Source organism: Sciurus carolinensis, unplaced genomic scaffold (assembly GCF_902686445.1).
Source record: "Sciurus carolinensis unplaced genomic scaffold, mSciCar1.2, whole genome shotgun sequence".
Lineage (NCBI taxonomy): Eukaryota > Metazoa > Chordata > Mammalia > Rodentia > Sciuridae > Sciurus > Sciurus carolinensis.
This window is the reverse complement of record NW_025920137.1, coordinates 1,559,598-1,584,984: the sequence shown is the minus strand read 5'-3', so window position 1 is coordinate 1,584,984 and position 25,387 is coordinate 1,559,598. Positions and strand designations below refer to the sequence as shown.

General features: G+C 36.2%; 3 pseudogenes; 1 reads left to right on the top strand and 2 right to left on the bottom strand.

Moving 5' to 3' along the window:
* Positions 1 to 1,074: 1,074 nt before the first annotated feature.
* On the bottom strand, positions 1,075 to 20,628 carry LOC124974204 (aldehyde dehydrogenase, mitochondrial-like; annotated as a pseudogene).
* Positions 20,629 to 20,682: 54 nt separating this feature from the next.
* On the bottom strand, positions 20,683 to 21,196 carry LOC124974203 (protein mono-ADP-ribosyltransferase PARP16-like; annotated as a pseudogene).
* A 1,353-nt stretch (positions 21,197 to 22,549) lies between these two features.
* The window catches only part of LOC124974202 (aldehyde dehydrogenase, mitochondrial-like), an 18,860-nt pseudogene continuing 16,022 nt past the window's right edge, over positions 22,550 to 25,387 (top strand).

Sequence of the window (25,387 nt, the reverse complement as noted above, 5' to 3'; positions counted from 1 at the left end):
TTTCAATTGACACCTGCGTGGTAACTGTAGACCAGTAGGGGGTGGAGGGAGGATGTAGTTTTCTGGTGGTGTGACCTGGATTATATCTCTCCATGGCCTCTTCCTCTCTGTCTGCTTACTTACTGTTATGAGTTGAGCAGCTTTTCTTTGCCATTTCCTTCCACTATGATGTTCTGCTTCAACTCAGGCCCAGAGCAATGGAGCTGTCTGCCCATGATTGAAACTTATGAAAACATGAGCCCAAAATAAACTTTTCTTTTTCTAAGCTGTCCATGTGAGTTATTTTGGTCACAGTTATGAAAAGCTGAATAACAGAACACGTACATCACTTTAGTTAGTTTTACCTTTTTTATTTCCAGTAGCAATATAAGAGTTTCTATTATTCCACAATCTCAAGGCTTCACATCATCAAATTTGTTTATATCCTTTCCAACATGATGTATATTATTATTATACCATTTTGTATTTAAACTTATCTCTAAATAATCATGTTGAAAATCTTTTATTAGTATTTTTAGGCAATTTTATTGTCCTGTGTAAAATGTCCATTAAATAATTGTATCAACTAAATTTGACTTATGACCTTTGTCATTAATGTGTAGTAATTCTTTATATGTATATAAAACTTTGTCTCATATAAATTGAAAATATTTCTCAAGTTCTGTGATTTGCCTTTCACTTTTTTTTCTTTTGTGGAAAGTAGTTCAGTTTTTAATGAGTTTTAGTCAGCGATACAAAGCAGGGTGCTAGCAGTTCACTTTTTCCTCTCAAATAAAGGCAAGTTACAGAAGTGTATTAGATCGAGACAGAAGATAAAACACATGAACCTGGTTTTGTAAGCAATCACCCTCAAAGCCAGCAGTACTGTTACAGTTTAAAACAGGCTTTCTGCAGATGCTTCACCCTACCAGCCCACCCTGTTTATCAGTTTGAATTCTGGGACGTTTTTGACCAGAGAGATTTCCTGGGAGGCGTTTCTCCTTTGAGCCTTTCATGTGCATAGGTCGTTCTTGAAAATCTTGCTGATCTCAGGGACTCTCAGGCACTGGATGAGGAAGGAAGCTGGGTGGTTCTTCATGAATTCTTCTGAGAAACTTTGTGACAGTCTTCACTTCAGTGTATGCCTGCAGACCGTACTCGCCCAGTTCCCGGCCACTGCCTGACATTTTGTAGCCACCAAAGAGGGACTGGGCCCCAAACGCATCATAGCAGTTGACCCACACAGTGCCAGCCTGAAGGGTTTGGGACAAGTAATTGGCCTTGTGCAGGTCTTTTGTGAAGACAGCTGCAGCCAGTCCATACTTGGAATTGTTGGCTCTCCCGACGACTTCCTCTATGGTCTTGAACTTCAGGATCTGCATCACCGGGGCCCAAAGGTTTTTTCCTTGGCAATGGTCATGCCGTCTTGCACATCTCCAAACACGGTGGGCTGAATGAAGTAGCCATGCTTGGCAGCAGCCCCCCACCACACAGCAGCTTCGCCCCCTCTTGCCTCCCTGACTGGATATAGCCGAGGATCTTCTTGAACTGAGTTTCATCCACCTGCGGCCACCACCACCCGACACTTGGCCCGGGCAACGCTGCACTCCACAAACTCCGAGTAAATGTCCTCCTGCACCAAGGTCCGGGAGCCGGGGCAACAGTACTGGTCCTGGTTGAAGAGCAGGGCAAAGTGGGCCTGTTCCATTGCCCAGTCCATGTCAGCGTCAGACATGATGATGTTGGGGCTCTTTCCCCCCAGCTCCAGGGTCACTCTCTTGAGGTTGCTGTTCCCCACAGCAACCTGAATGAGGTGGCCAACCTCAGTGGACCCTGTGAATGCCACTTTGTCCATGTCCTCGTGGGAGGCAATGGCAGCCCCAGTCATGGGGCCAAATCCAGGAACAATATTGACCACACCAGGGGGGAAGCCGGCCTCCTAGATCAAGTTGGCCACATAGAGGACGGTGAGTGGCATCTGCTCAGCAACCTTCATCATGACCACAATTCCAGTCGCCAAGGTGGGGCCCAGCTTCCACGCTGGCATCAGGAGCAGAAAGTTCCAGGGAATGCTCTGCCCACACACCTCACGGGCTCATGGCGGGTGTAGCTGAAGAAGTCGCCATTCATAGGAATGGTTTTCCCGTGGTACTTATCAGCCCAGCCGACATAATACCAGAAACATTTCAAGACCATGTCCAAATCTACCAGGTAGGCGATGACATAGGGCTTGCCATTGTCCAGGGTCTCCAAGGCCGCCAGGTAGGTGCGGTCCCGGTCGATCAGATCAGCCAGGCGGTAGAGCAGCTGGCCCCTGTCAGAGGCGTCCACGCGTCGCCAGGGAGAGCCCAGCTGGAAGGCTGCCGGGCAGCTTTCAGGGCCTTGTCCCCATCTTCCTTATTCCCTTTGCTACCTGACAGATGACCTCTCCAGTGGAGGGATTGACAGTGGGAAATGTTTTCTTGCTGACGGCATCATGCACTCATTGTTTATGAAGATCTGGTTGCAGAAGACCTAGGTCTGCTGGTTGGGGGCCAGCACCGCATGGGTGGCGGCTGCAGAGAGCAGGCCACCGCCCAGAGGGGGCGAGGCGGGTGGCGGGGGGCTCGCCGCCCGCAACGTGCTGCGGCCTGGGATGGCAGCGGGCGATGGCTCGCAGCACGGACTCTGCCTTTCACTTCTTTAATGTAGCTCCTGGATAAAAAATAATGCTTAATTTTAATGAAATCGATTTTATTCATATTTTAAGGACATTTATCTCATTTAAAAATACTATTCATGGTCAAGACATTATTATCTTAGTTTTTTCAAGAAAAGAAATTTAATTTTTTTGTTTCATTTTGCTTTTTTGTTAGCTTCATCATTCATGTTCAGGTCTATGATCAACCTCAGATTATTTATTGTATAGAGTGTGAAGAACTGGTTAGAGTTTACTTATTTAATTTTGAATGTAGGTATCTAATTGGTTGAGCACTGTTTATTGAATATAGTTCCCTCATTTAATGAATTGTAGTAGGCTATCTCATCTATTATCAATCAGATGATTGTTTATGATCAAGTGAATTTTCTTAACTATATATTCCATTTTTCTGGTAAATGTGTCAAACTAGATATAATACCTCACTGGGTTAATTGTTTATATTTCAACATTATGCTAACAGTTGGTATGTGTTTTTATTAATATATATTGCTTTAACTTAATACATAATGTTTAGGAAATATCTCTGACTCTTAATAGTTATTGCCTTAAAATTTATTTTTCTATTCTTAATGGAATCATGCACACTTTATTTTTCTTATACTTTGCAAGACAGTCTTTTACTACATTATTATTTTCAAATGTTTTGTGTTTTTAAATGCAAAGTAAACTTTTCAAACTTTATAGTTTTTTTCAATCATTTTGATAACATATATCCTTTACTTGTGGTACATAAACTAAGTCATTAAACATGGAAAATCCCTCTTGTCCCTCTTTTTGCAAATACAACTATATTACTGCACCTCTTTAAAATGTATTTTCTACTGCTATTTTCACACCATAATAACATAGGAGAATTATGAGAAAGACGGTAAGACACACAAACATAAAATATTTCCTATCTGACCTTTTACAGAAAACATTGCTGATCTCTGAATTAAAATGTTTACACTTTAGGTAATAGCCATATGTCTGTTAGAATCGTATCACTGTGACAAAATGCCTGAAATAAACAAGTTCGAATGAGGAACGATTTATTTTAACTCCTAGCTTCATAGGTTTCAGTCCATGGTTACATTTTCCAGCCACCTTGGGTCTGTGGCAAAGCAGAAAATCTTTGTGGGAAGCATTTTACGTAACAAAGTTGCTCACCTCAAGGAGGTCAGGTAAAAAGGAGAGGAAGGAAATGAGGTTCTCATATTACTTTCAAGGGTACATCCACAGTGAACTCACTGCCTCCCAATGGCCTCCACCCTCACTAACTACTCCCCCAGACAGAACCATTAGCTCCCAGTAAGCAAACATGTGACCCCTTGGGAGATATCTAAGTTCCAAACTATAACTGTATGATTTGGTTAAATTCCGCCTTCAGGATTTTCATTATTTGTTTGTCACATCTGTGTTAGGTACCACAGGCTTTATCCCCTAAAATATTATTCAGGGTCATTGCTTAATTCATTCTTCTTTTAGAAATCTTGGCTACATTGTTTACATCATGCTGATAGGAATGTCGAAGGCACATATAGAACATACCTGGATCCCATGCTTAGGTAAAAACCTGCCAGAGATTGTTGAATAGTCAATTCATAAAAGTTTACTGTTTAACATTTGATGAGCTTCCTGGATTCCAAAAGTACAACATCTTTTGGAATGCTTAGTGTGATGTAAAAATTAAGAATTATACCTTCGATTTTTATCCATAAGAAAGATAATGAATCACATTTTGAGGGTATTTTAGAAGCCAAGTATGCCACATTTTGGCATATAAGTTCATAGTAAAGTAATGTTATCGGGGAAGTCCAGGAAAGAGGAAGAGTTAAGACTCTTGTTCTGTAATCCAATAAATTTACACCAGTTAGGGTATCTTTAGATAATCAAAAACCCTATTCTGAAATTTCAGCATTAGTATCCAGTAGTAGATTTATAGAGAAGGCATAGAAAACTATATTATGGATATGGCTACAAGTGATCCTGACGAAAAATAGAGAAAGGAGTTCATTTGGGTAGATATGAAAAAAAGTTTGATATTTTCAATTTCTCATATTAGTAAATTATATAACTATGTTGTATTTTCTAACACATTCTCTTATGTAATTATATGATAACTACCTTTGTTTTCCTTAGTTTGAACAGAATTTTGAATGCTCATTCTATTTTGGTTGCCTAATTGAATTTTTGCTTTTACCATCAACTTCATATTTTACAAATTATAGTTCATATACATATATGTATACATATAAACATATACATATAAGTATAAATGACATCTAAGTGGATTTCATATATTTTAAACTTTTAGTCTGATTTATAACTATGTTTTTAGAGTTGTCACAATGATAGGACATGGTATGACAAATGCAGCCTGCACATGACACAGAATTAATAAATGAATTGCAGTTTGTAAGGTAAAACATACAACCTGTTTCAAAATCTTAAGTTAAAAAATTTGATTCACGATCTACTTCCTTTCAAAATACTTTTGTGCAGGCATTACAAAACTGTGTTCATTCGAATGAAGTTTGTGACATTACTGAAACTTATTGTGACATTAACTTAAGTTCTATTCCAAACATTTCTTCACTTATTGAACACTAGGTCTTTAAAACTTTTGTCTGACATTTAGACTGACTTTTATAATATCTTCTGAAAATGTCTTCATGATGACTTTTACTATTATAAATTTAAGTAGGGACTGAGAAATAGCTCTCTGTGCTCTCATCTTTATCACTGTGCTATTTCATTACCACCTGAAATGTTTGCAAGCTGTAATTCCACTCAATGTACCATCATGTTCTTTTTCTGCTGAAAATTTTAAATACATGAAGGCAAAATATAAAAAAAAATAATAACCAGTATGGTGTAGCCTTCAAAATTAAATTTTCAATTAAGGCATTTATTACAGATATTTAACACCTACTCTTGTGCTCTTTGTTAACTAGGGTGTTCTAGTTAAAAGAATGAATTTAATATTTCTTCCCCAAAAAGAGATTTAATATTTTTCCTGCTATCTAAGGAAATGGCCATTAAAACCAAACAACTGTATTACAAGAGATGGTTTCACAAAACTTGATTTACGTATAAGAAAAATATGCTTAAAGTGAGACACCAGACAAGGGATACAGTAATGAAACTCAAGTGAAAACTTTTTACTAACATCACCTGAAAATATTCAGGCCTAACCTCAGATAAACTGAATTCAGTACTCTGGAATTTTATGTTGAAAAATACTTTGTTAGAGCAAACCCAGCAATGTAATCTCGATAAATGCTAAAGTATGAGAAACACACTTAACATTATTGATGCAGAAAATTTCTGTGTTAAGATATTAATGAGAATCTGGAATCAATCTATAAATCATAATTAATTGAAGGAATTATGGATTGTTTAGAATCTTAGAGTAGCACATTAAGTGCAGGGTTTCTCAAAAGATGATGTTGACTATTTAGTCATAAGCCTGATCATGAAGGATCTGTGGTTGTGGTCAGAGGGCTTTTATATTTGAATTATTTTTTTATTGCTTTGATGAAATACCTGAGAAAATCAACTTAATGATGGAAAGATTTATTTTGTTTTGTGGTTTCAGAAGGTCCAGTACAAGTTTGGCTGGTTTTACTAATATAGGCCTATGGCAAAGAGGGTGTGATGGAACAGAGGAGCTGACCTCATGATAGCCAGGAAGTAGAAAGAAAAGAGAGAGAGAGAGAGAGAGAGAGAGAGAGAGAGAGAGAGAGAGAGAGAGAGAGAACTGGAGAATGCTAGGAACAAAATGCCCTTCAAAAGCAAGCTCCAGTGAATGTCTTCCTCCAAATAGGTCCCATATCTTAGAATTTCCACCACCTCATAATAAAGTCCTCAGCTATGAACCTATTAATGGATTGATAAATAGATCATTTCAAATCCTCACTATCTAATCACTTCCCAAGTACCTCACCTTTGAACATTATTGCATTGGAGACCAAGGCTCAAATACATGATGCTTTGGGGGCAATTTCAGTTCTAAACCAAAACTATATTATAGTTCAGATCCACAGTGATTTAGTCAACATTTCACAAAAGATATAAGAATAATTAGAGGAGTAAAAGTTTATTTTGGAGCTCATGGTTTCAGAGGTCTCTGTCTATAGATGGCTGACTCCATTGCTCTGTGTTTGAGGTAAGGTAGAACATCATGGTGGAAAGACGTGATGGAGGAAAGTAACTCAGGACATGAAAACAAGAAGGAGAGAGAGAGAGAGAGAGAGAGAGAGAGAGAGAGAGAGAGAGAGAGAGAGAGAGAGAGAGAGAGAGAGAAAGAGAACAGGAGAGCACTCCACTCACCAAGAATGGAATATATACTCCAAAAATACATCCCCCAATGACCTCCTCTTCCAGTCACTTACTACCACCATATAGTTTTCCTATCAGGAGATAAATGCTCCAAATAGGTTAAGGCTCTCACAGTTCAATAATTTAACCTCTAAATTTTCTTGGATTGTCTCATGCATGAGCATTTGGGGTATACCTTATATCTAAGCCATAACACATGAGTTTTACACTTTTATATGCAAACTATATTAAACAATATTTTTACATTTGTGTAAAGTTGTGAATGCATGTGTCACTTCAACAAAATAACTACTTATTTCTTTTTCTAGTCTTTTCCATTTTATTTTTGCCATTTTTCATAATATCTGCACTAGTCCACATTCCCACCAGTGAATAAGGGTTCACTTTTCTATGCATACTCACTAACATTTATATTTCATATTTTTGATGAAAGCAGTTCTAACATGTATGAGAATATATCTAATATTGGTCTTAATTTTCATTTCCCTTACAGTGATATGGAACATTTTCCATATATTTATTGGTCATTTGCTTGTCTTTTTTGCAGAAATGTTGAGGTCTTTGATAATGCTTTAATCAGGTCATTAAATTTCTTGACACTAAGTCATTTGAGTTGCTTATATATTTTAATCTTCACTGCTGGCAGAATGTATGGGTGGCAGATACTTTCACTTACTGAATTGTGTTTTACATCATTCAATTGCTTTCTCTGCTATACAGAGCTTTTTAGCTTGCTGGAATCTCATTTCCTTATTTTTCCTATTGTTGCCTGAAGTTTTGGGGTCAAATCCACACTAATTTCCAAGAAATTATGGTGACATTTTTCCCCTGTGTTTTCTTCTAGTTACTTTATGTTTTCAGATATAATATTAAAATCTTTAATCAGCTGTAAGTTATATTTTATATTGTATGGGATAAGGATATTTAGTTTTCTCAGTAGTACTTTTTGAAGCATCTATTCTTTCCCAATTAAGTATTCTTTGTACTTTCTTGAAAATCAGTGTCATTTTCTCAGTATGTGCAAAAAAATTTTTTTGATAAAATTCAATATTCCTTCATGAGAAAAATTATTCAACAGGGCAAGTATAGAATGGACATACCTTAATACAATACAACTCATATGTCTCTCATATGTGAGACCTAGAGAAGAAAAAGGAAACAAAAGATGGGGACAGATCTCATGAAAATCAAAGGAAGATCAGTAGAGGTAAGGGACCAGAGAGTAGGCAGTAGGGAGGGAAGTGGGGGAGATGGGGAGTTATTGGTCAAATTAAATTGTTAAATTTGTGTGTATGAATATGTAACAACAAATCCCATAATTATGTATATCTATAATGCACCAATAAGAAATGTGAAAGAAAAGAAAAAAAAAAAGGGAAAAAAGTGTTAGGGCTAGGTCCTCTCAACAAGAATATTTACATGCAAAATAAATGGTAGGGAGTTCAAAGCACTATGAGTAGAACCTGTAATGACAATCTATAAATTCAACTGTCTTTGTAATTTATTGTTTTTTTAATTACTTAGCAAAAATCCCAGTAAACAATTCCACTTAAAAAATGCAAGTCATAAATGTTAAACTTACAATCTAGTGATGAAAAATTAAAGACTTTCAGCAAAGATCAGGAATAATGCAGGAATGGCCACTACCACCATATCTTTTCAACATAGAACTAGAAGTTTTAGCCAAAACAAGGGAACAAAAAATAAGGGAATCCTAATAGGAAAGGAGAAAATGAAAATGTCTTTGTTAACATTAAACTCTAACCTTAAATATAGAGAATTCTACATACTCCACACCAATGTTGTTAAACTAATAAATTCAGTAAAGTTACAGAATACAAAATTACCATACAAAAAGCAGTTGTGACTTTCTACAATACCAAAAAATCTATTCAAATGATAAATTATGAAAATATTTCCATTAGAATTAGCAAGAAAAGCAACAAAAGCAACAAAACATTGTTAGTCAAGAATTTAACCACATGAGTGAAAGATCTACATAAACTAAAAACTATAAAACACTAATGAAAGAAATAGAGCAAAACAGAAAAAAAATGGTAAGATATGCCATGTTTATGGATCATAGGAATTAATGTTGTTAAAATGTACATACTGCTCAAAGCTATAGGAATATTTAATAAAATTTCTATCAAAGTTAAGTTTATATATTTGAATAAATAGAAAAAAAACCCTGAAATTCCTGTGCACAATTGCCAAAGTTATCTTGAATAAAAGGAAATAACTTGAAGGCATCACTCCATCTCCATTAATATCTTCTACAAAGATACAGTAATCAAAATAGATTTTTTTTTTTTTAGCATACAAACATACACATCAACCAGAGTAACAGACTAGGATCCTGCAACAAATCCTGAACATTTATGGAACATTGGTGACAATATTTAACTCATCTTTATTAACTCATTCCCTCTCTCTTTCTTCTTCTTTTTCCACTTTTAAAAAAGGAAAATTATGTAATAAGATGAGAATCTGCATGTTAGAGTTTTATTATTAATTCTAATATCAACAGATGTGAAAATTTCTCACACAGGATACAATGTAGGGAGTCAATGGAACTAAACCTAGCATTATGTTAAAAATTCTATTTTGTTTTTCAAAAATTTAGAAAGTAACCTGTAGATATTGTATTGTGTAATAAAAAGGACAGAAGTTGTGATGAAGATAAGAATCTTAAAAGTCTGGAGACTTTTGTGGATGATTCAGATTGGTCTTAAGTATCACAGTGGTACTTTTAAAAGGGACACATTGGGAGTCAGAGTCAGAGAAGAAGGTGTTGTGAAGACTGAAGCTTTGATTAGAGTGATGTTTTAAAGATGGGGGAAGCAACCAACACAAAAGAAGGCAGAGGACACTGGAATCTGAGAAATATTAGAGGCAAACATTGCACTTTGTACCTCTTGAATTTAAAATTCCTGCTACAGCTTTATTTGAGCCCAGTGATTTGGATGTCTCATTTCCAGAGCCATAAGTCAATTAATTTGTGTTGATGTAAGTCACTAAATGTTTTGTGTATTATAACAATGGGAAAATGATACCCATGCAAGTACATTATTCCAGGTTATTGACATGCTATGGTTTGGATATGATTTGAGTCTGTCGCCCAAGGTTCATGAGCTAAAAGATTGATCCTTGGCTTGATGATGAGCAGGGTGGTGTGGGGCCTTTTCAGACGTGGGACATAGTGGGAGATGCATAGAACAATTGAGGATGTGCCTTGGAGAGAACTGGGCAACCCAAGTTGCTCTTTGGCTCCCTACTTGGCTGTGTAATCTCTTGCTCCTGCCATTTTGATGCCATTCATCCCAGAGTCCTTGACCGGAGTGAAACTCATACAATTGCCATGCCTTTCAACCTAGAGGACAATGGACAAAATAAGTCTCTTTCTTTGTACAGTTAGCCTGCCTCATGTATTTTGTTATAGTAACAAGGTTGATGTTAAAAAATAATAATCAATAAATTCAGATTAATTTTTAGATTAGAGATTTGGTATTGATTTTAAACTCTTTTTATAACTTTTTTTCTGAATTTACAGATTCTATGCATTAAAATTTTTATTTTAATAACCAAGACATTTCACTTTTATAAGAAACCCCTTGTTTGAAGAAGTCTTTATTATTATTCACTTTTTCATGATCATTTTCTGTGTTATCTCATATGTAGAAATATAACTCACATAAATCTATAGCTGGAATCTGTTGTACAACAGCAAGTCTAGAAGATTCTCCTTAAGTTTATTACTTATAAAATACTTACAAAATCAAAGGGTGTTGAATACCTGTACTATCCCTTCATCTCATTTTATACTTTAGAAGGGACAAGATCATGAATCCAGAAAGTGCACTTAACTTCAGCTAAAATATGTACTAAATGGGACATTGAAGGTCATAAGGAAAGTTTCATCAATTACTGCAGACAGTTGACTGAATCCACCTGGAAGCCAAATGGAAACTATAGAGTCTAAGGGTGGCATCATATTTCTTATGATAGAAAGAAGTGCTTTTTGAGGGCCAAAATAATTTAACAGCAAAAAATAATGTAAGGGGAGAAAGCAACATTCAAGTATGCATGTTGTGGTTCATGCTTAAATTTCCAGGCAGGATGCCCTTTGAGGTCTGTAAATTCTATTTTTGGACAACAGAAACCCAGATTCAGACCAGCATTGAAGGTCAATATTTTAGCTAATGTCAGTAAGCATATCACAATATTCAAAGCTGGAAGAGACTGAGCACCCAGTACATTTGTTACAATAGCAGAGTCAAAAAGGCAGCAGACACTGTAAGTTCTGTTCCTTTTTTTGTTTGTTTGAAAATAATTTTATTTCTCTCATTGAATTACTTTGGCACCATTGTAAAAATAAGTGCCCATATTCATATGGGGCCATTTATGGACTCTGTTCCATTAATTTATGAGTCTTATTTTTATGCTCATATTATAAACTCAGAAAGAACAAGGAATACTTGGTTAATAAAAATAATCCAGAGACACAGTAGAATCACAGTGTAAAAGGTAGAATCAAATATCTTTCCATATTTTAAAAAAATATGCAAATACCGATACAAACATCATAATGAATGCTGTTAGAAACTCTATTAACTAAGTTTGTAAAGAAAATATTAACAGAAGCCCAGCATGGTGGCACATGCCTGTAATTCCAGCAGCTCAGGAGGTTGAAGCAGGAGGATTGCTCGTTCAAAGCCAGTCTCAGAAATGGTGGGTGGTAAGCAACTCAGTGATACCCTATCTCTAAATAAAATATAAAATAGGGCTGGGGATGTGGTTCAGTGGTCCATTGTCCCTGAGTTCAATCCCAGGTACCCCCTCCACAAAAAAAAAAAAAAATAATAGAAATTAAGAATATATATGACAAGCTATTATTTTATAATTTTTCATAAAATAATAATTATATTTTCTATGTTTTTACCTAAAATTTGTTTCAAATAATCAGCTTTCAGTCCCCATTAATTTAAATTTTGAATACAATTGGTTAAATGAAATAGCTTTATTCACATTTGAAATTGAAGTGAAGCACTCTTAATAACTGTTAGGATGATAGACTAAGGCTTATGCAATCAGCCAAACTAGATAAACATTTCCCAATTCAATGGGAAATGTTATTAATATCACCTTTGAATATACCCCAGTTGTTCTTTTTCTACTTCTGAGTCACCATTATCTCTTGCCTACAATGTTGAATATCCTACTAGGCCATATGCCCGCTTCCTCCTCTGTTCTACACAGTTCTTATAAGTAGCCAGAGTGATTTTTCAAGCAGGAAATATAATCATGTCAATTAGTCCACTGAAATCTCTGTGAAGGCCATTTTAAGAGAATATGCAACAAATTTACATAGTCAACAGTTTTAAGTGCAGGGTGATAAAAAGGGAGAATAAGATTAGAATTAGTCCAAGTCTCACAGAGATTTTTTTTTAACTGATTTTCTCAAGGAAAAGAGATGGTACAAACTGGAAAGTCAATCAGTTGTTTACATGCTCAGATTTCTATTTAAAATACTGTAAAATCATACTTTCTAATCTAATAAATAAAATTTATTAAATATGAACCTGGGAAAGTTTTTAATCCACCCCCCAATTGTCTAATTTACATTAGGGAAATAAAAATGTACTACTTTATATTTTAAAAGATTTTGCACAGCAGGCAGTTCATACTGGAAAATGAAAGTGATCATTTCGGCAAATACCACCAAAAAGACTTTTATTCCTTTAAATTTAGGTTTCTTTTAGAAAATATTTTAATTATAATTTTAAAATAATTGAAATAAACTGTAATGAGAACCTTGTCTTCAAATAATTATTTCATCAAGTATTAAGCTAAAACTTTTAAAGAAAAATGTTAGTATTTAATCACAACATTACATTTTATTTGTCCATATCAAAACATTTAAATCAGTTTATCTTATCTTTATCTCATTATTTTAAACATTGATATTTGTATTTTTTGTTTGCTTGTTTGCATGACTGAATATCTTTAGTTGTCATTCAGTAAGCTAGACAATACTGAAGGGGAAGACCATGAATCTGGTATTAAAAATATTGAGTCAGAAGAGCCTACATGATATCAAGGTACAGATTTATTAGCTGATTGGATTTGGGTCTGAGGCTGCAGAGGAAACCTGATTATTCATGGCAAGTGATAAATTAAAGCATGAGAGTGGAAAAAATAGACCTAAGTTGGCATGGAAGAGGACTTGAGACAGGAAAAAAAATAAAAACTATATAACACAAACATAAATTCATTAATTACCTTTTGAACCTGTGTCTCCTTCTAAGCCTCTCCATTTTTTAAAAATCAAGATTATCTTTTCTTAAAGTTTCCTATTCTTTTGTCTCCAAAAATATTGTCACTGCATAGTAGTGGAGGCAAAACATGGACTCTTGAGCCATATTTTCTACAACTGAAACCCTGCTCAACTACCTCTTTGTGACTTTGTGCAGGTTACTTAACAATTCTGGTTCAGTTTTCCTGTCTATCAATAGTAAATTACTTCATAGAGTGGTTAAAGAAAATTAAATCAGTTAATTTAGTGGGGGTTGTACTGGGGATTGAACCCAGGGGTGCTTAACCACTGAGGTACATACCAGCCCTTTTTAATATTTTATTTTGATACACCATTTCACTGAGTTGCTGAGGCTGACTTTGAACTCTGAATCTTCCTGCCTCAGCCTCTCAAGCTGTTGGGATTATAGGCGTGAGCCACAGTGCCTGGCTAAATCACTTAATTTTTAAAAGAGCTTCAAATGTGGTATGTAATCTATAAGCATGTATTAAGTAAATAGACAAAAACTGTCAGTTATTGTTATGAACTCCTTCATGTGCATTCTTTTCTGATTCCCATTTAACCAATGCTCCACATATCATTAGCCATTAGCTCACCACTCTACTTAAAATTCTTTTTTGTTTTTTTTGTTTTTTTTGGTGGTATTGAGGATTGAAATCAGTAGCACTGTACCACTGAACTACATCCTCAGTCCTTTTTCAAAATTTTTTACATTTGAGATAGGGTTTCTGAAGTTGAACTTGTGATCCTGCCTTAGCCTACCAAATTGCTGGGATTACAGGCATGTGGCACTGTGCCCAGCTTAAAACTCACTTTTAAAAGGTCACTAATGATCTCTTAATAATGAAATTAATAACTTTTTCCCTTCTCATCTTCTTCAGATGCTTTGTATGAATTAATCCAGTGGAGTCTTCAATTCTCTTGATATCTGGGTCTTCTTGTTGGCTAAAACCTTCTGTTTCTGCTACTACAACTACTTCTAGTTATAGTTTTTTTTTTCCAGCTTTATAAAATGCATTCACTAACCCCCCTGCCAAAATGTCCTTCCTCAGTACTCCCTCTTTGATGCCAGCTCGTCTTACAGCTTCCACCTCTATGACACCATGCTTAGGCTGATCTCCAGATTTACACTTCCAACTCTATGCTGCCCATTTCTATGTGGCTATCCCATTAGACTTCAACATGTACAAAAAGTGAATTTGTAATCTACACTAACCTTATCATTCTATTTCTGATTATGGCATCATATTCTTCAAAGGTCTAAAATCTATGAATTATATTGGATATCTTTTTCTCCCTCAACAGATTACCTATGGAGTCTTGACACTTTTATGTCAAGCAACCAACAATACTGTCATAACTCTAATTCAGGACTTTACTGCCATGCCCCAAACTTATCCCATTATCACTTCAAAATTAATTACAGTAAGTATCTAATCTTTAGCTTTAAAAGTCCAGATTCAGCTATAGAAATTTCTTCCTTATAGGCTTTTTATAGAACAAAATGACTTTCTGTAATGAAAATCAGACTCATCAAAAAGTATGTGTCCATTAGAATTAAACCACTCATTATCTGGACCCCAGTCTACTTTCTTATGCACAGAAGCTCCCCCAGCCCCATTTCCTCTTTTACACATATATTATATTCAGTCATTACTTGGTAGCACTCCAACTGTTCCTTTTTCCTGAAAGCCTCTTCCACACTTTATCCTCGCCAAGAAGTATAATTCAGATGTCTCTTTCTAAAGGCTTTCCAACAACTGCTCCTTTAACAGTTAGTACATAAAAAACAAACTATATTTCACTCACTCTCTCAAGGGCACTTGTTTATATATGGCTCCCACACTTGACCCTGAAAAATTTAACGACATTTAACGAATTCCCAGTGCCTGGCATAACGCCAGTAAATGTATAAAGTGTGTGGCCACTGGCTGAATTGGTGGAAATCCCATCAAAAGAGTAACTCGTATTCTCAAGGGTTAGCGCTAAAGGGCTTGCCTACAGCTGGCTCCTGCAGATAGTCTCCCGGGCCTCACCTCTGGCACTTTCTACAGGGCGCCAGGGTCCAGCACTGGAGCCAAATGCTGGGTCCTGGGTTGGGGTGCCAGGATGCGGTCCCTGGTGTATCCTTGGGATCCCCACTCCAGAAGCTGGGAAAGGGGTGGGGCGCAACGTGGGCCGGACTAAGGGTTTAATTAAGTTCCCCAGGGCCTAGGTTAGCCTCTTGGCCCTCTTTACAGTGCAGGTCCCAGGCGATCCTGGGTCCCAAGGGGTTCCATTTTGAGAGATCCCACACCCCAACCGGGCGCTCTGGCCGTCCAACTTACAGACCCAGACCCAGGGGAAGGCTGCAGTCAGGATCCCACACCGCCAGGAACTCTGGCACCTCGGGGCTCCGGGAAGCAGGAGGCGCAGGGAACCAGCCAAAGCTGTATTTCTTTTGTAGTGTCATAAAAAAAAGGGGAAACTGCAAATATCAACAAATCATATTTTAGGGTTATAATTCAATATTTTTAAATTGATAATGATGCATGACACAAATCACTTGGAGACCAAAATAATGTGCTATGTTGAAACGTTTCTTCATCCTTTTAAACATTTTTGAATGCCAAGAAAGAGTAGTAATAAAATACCTCATGGTCTTGAAACACAGCAGACTGTTTCTGCAGGAAAAGACTGAAAAAAATAATTACACGTATATTCCACTGTTAAATTTATATTCATTTCTTACACATATTTGAAAAATTATGTAATTTATTCAATCCAATAATGAAGCAAGCAGTTAGTAAGGTGCATTTAACAAACAAAGGTCATATAAAAAATTAAAAAAATAAGTACATCAATCACCAGCAAAATTACCATTCTAAGTTTAGTTCTAATTGTTATCACCATAAAGAGTGGAAAACATTTACTTGTTTCTGACAAGTAATATTCTTCAAAAGACAAGATCCTGATTGCAATGCAACAAAGGTTTAGGCAAATGATAACTGCTGTTTTTTATGTAGGGTTTTCCAGAATGGTATCAGTACACTAAAACCTCCAAGAGGAATCACCTATGAATGATATATCCAAAGCCTTTTGAAATTGCTAGACCTTTAAGATCCATCGAACTGGTTATATAAGTAATTAATTTGCTATTTCATTTTGGAATTTAATTGCTGAATTAGATTTTTTCCAGACTGGATTATTAAGGAATGTCTTTGATTCTAAAACTTTTCCTTCAATGTAAATTATGTGTTGAGATTTCAAGGGTGTACAACTTAATAAAACATATGACCTTACATGGATTGATTTTTAAGTAGGCTGCAGGAATTTTATGATTATGAAAGGATATATACAAATATTGATTCACCCTATTTACTTGTGCTATTTTCCAAAAGTTTCAATTTCTTATTTTTTTTTAAATGATACTCATAAAAAGATAAAGTCTAGAGATTCACTTTCAATGAATCCTAAATTATAAAAAAAAAATCCTGGCTATATATTAGATTTCTGCCCAGTAGAAAACTGGGTCTGAAAATAGCCACTTGTATTAACAAGTTTACTTCCCAGCACCTGCACAAAACTGAGGGTATCACCACCACACAGTGGGTTCAGCTTTGTCCAATTCAATGATGTCAGTGAAGAGACATGTATGTCTTAACCAATGTATTTGGAGTTTCTATGTAGAAAAGATATTAAAAAATTTAATGTCATCATATTTATTAAACTGATCACTTGTGTGAGATTTTTAAAAGACTTCTTTATATCAGAGACAAATTATACTCAACTTTTGGTTTTTGAAAGCAACTCTAACCTTTAAAATTTTTGTTCCATTTTTATACCTTGGTCTTTAATAATTTGAACTTTATTTTGTAGGTACGTAAGACAAAAAGTAAAACCACCTTTTTCCAAATGTAAAATACGATATTTATCAATACTGTTCATTTATGTTCTGGAGATGCAAGTTGTTTATGATACACATTTCTGATAACAGAGGCTATAGGAATGCAACATTCAATAATAATACATACAGTATTTGAAATGAAGAGTTTTTATATATCTGTTTAGATTTTCCTGCATAATAAAAGTGATGTATCTTACTTTTTATCTCTACTACATTTTATTGCAATACTCTGTCTCCCTATTAGTTGTAACTTTAGCTAGGTGTATATTTTGGCCAACCTCTTGTGGTGAAAACCCTCAAAAGGTTCTCACAAAAAACTATATGGAAAGATGAACCAAGTCACTTGTTTTTCTCTTTATTAAGGGCTTCCTGTTTTCACCATTAGAACTGCTATTCACAAATGTGGCCCCCACTCCTTTTTTATTTTTTGTGCAGGCAGTAATTGGGTATGACTGGATCTGTGTGGGAGAAAGGACAATAATAAAGTGGCTGATCATTCTTGATGGCGTCAATGGAATAAATTGAACTGTAGGTAAACACCTGAAGTAAAAAATAGGGAGCAAATCCTGTGAATAGTTTCACCAAGAGGATTTAGCTGGACAATTATTAGAACAATACTGGGTCGGTTTTAGTCAGATGCCAGAATGTAAGAATAAAGGATAAGAACCAATGTTCTATGCATTGGAAACTGAAGCATAGTTCAAAGAGCAGTAATGTTTTGATAGCTCAAAACTCTTGTCTCTGAATGTTTGACTCAGAGTAGCTGCATTGCTTGGTAATAATCTACAATAGTCTGCCGTTCAGATACCTTGCCAAAATGGTATATTTTTCCTGCTTTTATTCCCTTCTTGAATGTCACCTTGTTTCCATAGATACTTTGAGACTTGATGGCTCTTTGCATCTCACACATTTGTAGAGTACATTGTCAGATGTCCAAGCCATGTTTTATTGATAGTAAAGTACTACTAGTAAAGTCCTATTTACTACAACTGTTCGGTTTATGTGCTACACTTAAAGGAGCCTTCTCTGAATCCAGATTTTTTTTTCCTTTTTCCTTTCTTTGCAGTACTGGGAATTGAATCCAGGGCCTGCATTCTACCTCTGAGCTACATTCCTACTCATTATTAAAGTTTACTTTTTAGATAGGTCTTACCCATTATCTAGGCTGGCCTTGAACTTGTGATCCTCCTGCCTCAGTCTCCAGAGCTTCTGCAGTTACAGGCTGTGTACTACCATGTCTAGTTTGGTTTCTTTGTACTTTTCTAAGCTGCCTCAGCCTTGCCTCATATCTCCACAGCCAGCCTGCAGCCTGTGCAGTGCTTTCTATGAAGGCACTGGGAGGGATACTTTGCTTTGGAAGATGACTTAGTGTAGATGAAAGAAAGTATTTGGGAATCTCATTTAATCACTCTGAGTGGTACTACAGAAGTTTAAAAACAGACTACTATTGTGCAGTCTATACTAGAACTCCTGGGTTGGGGACTACAGGTATTTACTATTATGCCATATATTACAGCACTATAAAACTAAATTTTGCAGTGAAGGGCCTTAAGTAAAGGAAAAGAAGTTTTCATATAAACATTTAGGCTATCTTTTTAAAAGAATCTATAATTTATTCCCTTTGAAGAAAGAGTGTTTCTCCTCCTTCCTTCTCTCTTTTTTTAAAAAAAAATAAACAGATAAACGGGAGAAATCTAGATAATACTTAAAAAATGAATGTTAGTAAAATATCACCTTTGTTACTTCTCTGAAATAATTTTCTCAGACAAGAATCATCAATGGATATAAAAAACTAAAATTTGAAGAATGCTGGTTAATTCCAAGTACAAAAGTATTAGCTCATAGTTTACTTACTAGTTGTAGCTATGACAAAAAAAAAAAAGTTACCTTTATCATGCAATAATCCAGTGGTTACAACCATAGGTGGAGGACTAAAGGGTACATCATAAAAATAGGAGAATTGGACATTTTATAGATAATATGATAGAGCATGAAGAAGTACAGCATCTTTTGTGGAATATCTTTGCAAAAATTTCAATTGTGTAGTACTAAATTTTAATTTTTTTTAATTAGGAAAATATCTTTATTATTTTTGAAATGTTTCAATATTCAATGTAAAAACCATGTTATTGGCTTTTTCACAATTTATAAATTGTAGAAAAATGATTCTTCCCCCTCTTTACAGCAATTTCACTCCGAAATTGGACAGGGCTCCATTACAGCTGAAACTCAGCAGGAAAAAGGGAAAGAAAACACAACAAAGTCAGGCTGTGGCTCTCTGGGCAGCCAAAGCTTTTCCTACACATTAAAGCTCAGGCTGAGTCCTCTGAAGGAGGCTCAATCATATGAATTTGTGACACACTGATTGGGCCTCGTCTCCAAGGCCAGCATCCCACTGATGGCCTATAATGTGGCACTTGAGGCTGGCAGCTTCATGAGAATATGAACAGGAGCAAGCCTGAGGCTCAGATACCTCACTCTAGAATGCAGCCAAGAGAGAGGCTGTGCATCCCAGCCAAAGGGTGCTGTAGGTTTAGAAATTTCCTTTTCTTAGCTCACAAAGACTAATTTGTTAAATAGCTATTTTTAAAAAGTCAGAAAACAAACATTTGGTTCCATTTCAGCTATAATCAACAGTTGATAATTTTTAGAAAAAGATGCCTTGAGTTGCTCTATATTGTTAAGTCTATATTTCTTTTAAAAATCAGGGCCCTGACTCCCTCCTTTCTCATCCATGCTTTGCAGGGAGGGAGGTACAGCTATAGCAGAGGGCTGTTTGTTGATTTGAGAAAACTTAAAATGTTTTGCACTCACATACAAGAACGGATGGAATCCAAAAACCATCCCACTGATTTTTAATGAGAAACATGACTGTCCCTCTTGGGTGTCTCAAGCCAACACAAGGCAACTGCTGCTTAGTGATTTAATACCCACTACACACTTTCCCGCCTTCCAGAAGGCATTAGAGAAAGGGCCAACCTCCACCAGCAATGATTGTAAACATACCACTGACAGCTTGGACACTTTGTTTTTAAATGCAGCAGGACTTTTTCCTTTGGCCCTGGCTGAAGAACCAACTCCCTTGGTCTGCTTAGGAAGGAGCAGATGGGAGGGCTCCCGGGAAAATTACAAGTGAGGGGTTAGGGGTCCCAACTGACTGGAGTGTGACTGGGAGCATCATCAAAGGCAATCAATACATTTATGGCATATTAAAACATTGTCCTGTGGCCCCTAACTAGTCCCCAGACTTGACCTTGTCAGACATGAGGCACAGGATAAGGAAACAATATCATAAGGCACGTGGTTGAGGTGGTCCCCACACCAGACCCAGAAAGATTATCTTTTAACAGGATTCCAAAAGTGTTGGAAAGCAGAGGAGTTGATGACACTCACCATGAGCAGCAGCAGCAGATACAGGAACATCATGAGCATAAACCAATGGCTGGAAAACCAGGAGAGCTGGCTCGAAGCCCTTGTTCAGGTGGCAGTGCAGTCATTATGGATGATGGAATGGAAGTTTTCTAGGCGGCTACTGTGGAAGTCGTAGATTAGGTCTCGTTCTCCTTTGGTCTCATAAAACTTGCCGTTGGCTGGTTCAAAGTATGCAATTTCAAATAGGAAGTCCGGGGTGGGGACAGGCATGTGAGGGGCACCAGTCAGCTGCTGGATCTTTTCAAACTCTGTCTTCCCTGCACTGTGGATTGTCAGGACCTTGGAGGATAAAATCCAGCTCACCAGGTCCCAGGTCCTTTGGTCTTCATCTCCAGGCGATTGGAGAAGTTCCTTCAGGTTGGGTAACTTGCTGGCATCTGCAAGCAAGGCCTGGAAGTCCTTAGAGTTGTGTCAGGTGTAGGAGGAGGGGAGGGGCCACAGCACCAAGTCGCACTTTGTAGCTCTGTAGCACAGAAGCGGCGAAGAGGCTGCACCAGAGGTTCGCGGTCAGCATGTGGCGGCCTGCCACCTCCTTGGCGGCCGCCCTGCAGGGCTGCATCCCGTCCATTTTCTTGCTGCTGTAACAGAATACCTCAGACTGAATAATTCAAAATGAACAAACACTTATTTTGAAATAATAAACATATTTAAGTCCTTTTTGTCAATGTAGAATTTAAAAATTATTGTTTTTGGGAAAACAAGATTCAAGAAAAAACAATAAAGATCTGATACTCCACATCAGTAATTATCAGGGAAATACAAATCAAAATCAGAATGAGATATCATTTTGCTCCAGTAAGAATGGCTATTATAGAAAACCTATATTGAACAAGAATTGGTGAGGATGTAGAGAAAATGAACACTTGCACGATATTGGTGGGAATGTACAGTAGCATAGTCATAATGGAAAATGGTAAATGAAGTATTTTCTAAAAGAATTAAACACTGAGGGTTTGGGAATATAGCTCAGTTGGTATAGTGCTTGCCCAACTAAAGCACGAGGCCCTGGGTTCAACTCCCTGCACTGAAAGAAAAAAAAAATACTTAAACATTGAGCTACCATATGATCCAGCTTTTCCAATATTGAAAATATATACAAATTAAATCAGTATGTCAAAAAGGATCTGAATTCCCATGTTTATTATAGCACTATTCACATTGGCCAAGAAATTTAAATAACTGAAGTGTCCATCAACTGATAAATGGATTTAAAAGATGCAGCACACAATGAAATACTATTTACCTATAAAAAATAATGAAATCTTGTTATTTGCAGCAAAAGGGATAAAAATAAAAATCATTATTTTTAGTGAAATGAGTCAGACAAAGGAAGATAGATAACATTTTACTCATGCAAATTATAAAAGTTGATCTTATCAAAACTGAGTACGATTTGCACTGTTATGTATATAGTACAACCTAGAAAAAAATCAATCTGAGAAAACATGCCTGATACTCACTCAAATACTGATGTTTAATTGTGTCCATGAGTCCCATCATGCAGGTGCATGTCAGGGCCCAGGAGAGTCAGGGCATATTGACCTGTCTCTCACCACCGGCCCCCAGCCAGAAAAACGGAATTAAGGGCAGTGCCAAAGTTTGAGACTCAAATGCTAACCAATAGCTTGTGTAGTTCTCCAAAAGGTCAATAGCATAAATTTGGACCAATAGCGATGCTACTTTTTCCAAACCCTGATTAGCATAAATTTGGACCAATAGCGATGCTACTTTATCCAAACACTGATTAGCATAAATTTGGACCAATGGCTTTGACCCAAGCCCCATATTTACCCCTGGAGTCACACATTCAAGCGGCAAAGTGCTGTGGGATTTGTGAGGTGAATTTGATTTTTTTTTTTTTTTTTTTTTGCGAGCATGCAGGGAGCAGGGATTGGACCCAGGGACGTTAATTATGGAGACCTTTGGATTCAGAAGACATGAACCACGCAAGAGGAAATTGGCCGTGAGCTTCCAAGGTCTGCTATTAAGAGCTGCTTTGCTGCTGGGGTTTGCAGCTTCCATGGAACCCACCAGCCGATGGGAGGAAGAAACTCTCCTTTCACCACAGGAACTTTTTAGAGAGGTATGTGTATTTATTCACACGTATCAATGAAAATGAGACTTGTTGATGTGGAAGGTTGAATGATGAAGTTTTTGAAAGCGATGCCAGAATCTACTTTTCATGGAATACCAGATAATCCCGTGGTAGGGTTTAGCGTAGGTTGCATGCGTCAGACTAGATCATAGGTGCAGTGGTTTGGTGTTCTCTTTCCTCTTAAAAGAAACTATTTGAAAGGGCCTCATCATTAACATAATGTAAGAAAGCTAACAAATTCAGATTTTGTTCTCAGAGCAGAAGGAAATGAGCTGAAGGTTGATCAGTAAGGGGGACAGATGGCTGTAATACTCAGGTGGTTTGAGAGTTGTTTGGTGTGACAGTAGAGAGTTGAGTAGAAGGAAATTTCAGCTACTCCAAGGAAGAATCTGGGCACAAATACTCAAAAATAAAAATATTGAGATACTTTTTAGCGGTCTTACGGCTGCAACCTGCTTGTAGATTTATTGTGCACATGAATTAAAAGATAAATTAGGAATTCTTTAATTAATGAATTGAGTAAGTTTTAGCAGCAAGAATGAAGATATTGCTATAGAAATGTAGCAGAGAGTGCTTTAGTTGATAAAGAATAGTATAACAATGTCCTGTGTTTAGGTACGGAATTGAAAACGTGTCCTCTAGAAATTTGAGCCACGAAAATTTTAGAGGAGAGATGCTGATGCAAGTTTAAAGAGTAAAGGAATAGAATTGAAGAACATGTGTGCAAGTAGCTATTTCTGTAATTATTTGAGGGGAAAATAGGGAACAGGTGTTTGAGGGAGAAAAGTGGCAAAATAAGAAAAATACATGGCTCAGAGGATGATTTTATTTTGCTGAAATTAGGATTGGAAAGGAGGGGGTATCACAGTGTTAGTGAGAAAGAATTAAATAAGTAAATATCAAACTCCCAGAAACAATACCAAACATAGAAGAGATGAAACTTCATCATAGGAAACTTTAAATTTAATTCTCATATTTTTAATTCCATGTGAACTAAGGAATATTATTCTCTAAGGACAATTATTGAATTCATGAAAAGTCTTGGTTTTGAAGGTAATTGAGAGGATTCGAAGAGCTGATTCTGCATAAATAGAGAAAAATTTGAGTAAAAATTTGAGTAGAAATCAAGTCATTTTCTTTATTCAATATTATTTCCTTTAATTTATGTCCTGAATGTTTAAAACAGTTCGCTTCTCCATTTTATTTTCTGAGAAGTTATATATCAGTTATTAACAAATTTTAAATTTTTTAGCTATGTATAAATAGAATTTTATTTTGCATCCAACATTTAACTTTTATCTGCCATATTTTTGAGTTTTCAATTCTAAATGAAATTTATTAGTTATTTAATCATAACATGATATATATATATATATATATATATATATATATAAACAGTGCTTCACTGTTGCTTATCCACCTACTTTGAGCTTATTTTTCTCTTTATCTTTTCATTTCAGTGTCTTGTTTCCCCTTTTTATGTAATTTTATTTTTTTCAAACATCCTTCATTGGCCATTTTTGGGTAGTTCTAAGACTGATAAATAATATTTCATTTCTGTTCCATTCAGATTTTTTAACTTTTACTGAATCATAAATCTTTTCAATTTTATTCTTTATTATACATTTTATATCACAGAACATATTTCTAGGAATATTATTTATAAAATCAGATGTGCTGTGAAATTTTTTTTGTTTTTGCTATGTATATGATAGCAGTTTAGTGATATTTAAAATTCAAAAGAAAATACGTTTAACTGGAAATTTTGTACCTTATTAAAATATCACATCAAATATACATGTGCATAATAATATATACTGTTTATCAATGAGTGAATTTATGCTGCTGCCACTGTTTATTGTTTTTAATTTACAGTATAAATTTAATTAATACAGTATTTAATTTAATAGTATAAACACTTACCTTTGTTTTATTGACCTACACACAATAGACTTTTGTTTATGTAACAACCTATCAATCCTTAATGACTTTCTGTACTGGCTGCAAGTATAGGGAGCCCTTCCTGGTCTTAATAAGATTCAATAAATATTAATATGTTTTAAAAATATGAATGAATTTACACATATGAATGAGTTTGTACCTATAGAGTTATGAATAATTTCTCCCATGCATATCCTCATTAAAATTAAAAGTAAAGGATGATGTTGAGGAGAAAATAATTAACTTAGACCCAGTAGGTGGAATACAGCATTATGAAAATAATAATTTTGGACCACAAAAGGGAGAAGTGTTTTATACACAAACGGAAATGAGGCGACTTCTTGTTGCATGTCCTCATAAAGAGGTCTGCCTTCCTGATCACCGCCTTCGGTTCAGACATCCTGACACTTCAGGAGGCCAGTGCTGCCGGCCTGGGAGCCCGGTGGGCTGAGGCAGGGCGCCGGCAGGGGCAGCATCCTGGCTCCTCTGCAGGCACTTCCGCTGGGTGTCGGGATACAGCTCCTGCAGTCGTGGAAGGGCGCAGGCGACTGCCGCTCCGCCACCACGGACTTCTTAGTGATTTTTAAGAGTACATGGTTATTGACTGCAGTCACCGCATTGTTCATCTCATGAATTTATTCCCCCTAGCTATCCTGGATTTTCTAGCCATTGACCAATTTATACCAAATCCCATCCCCCCACTCCCCTGCCCTA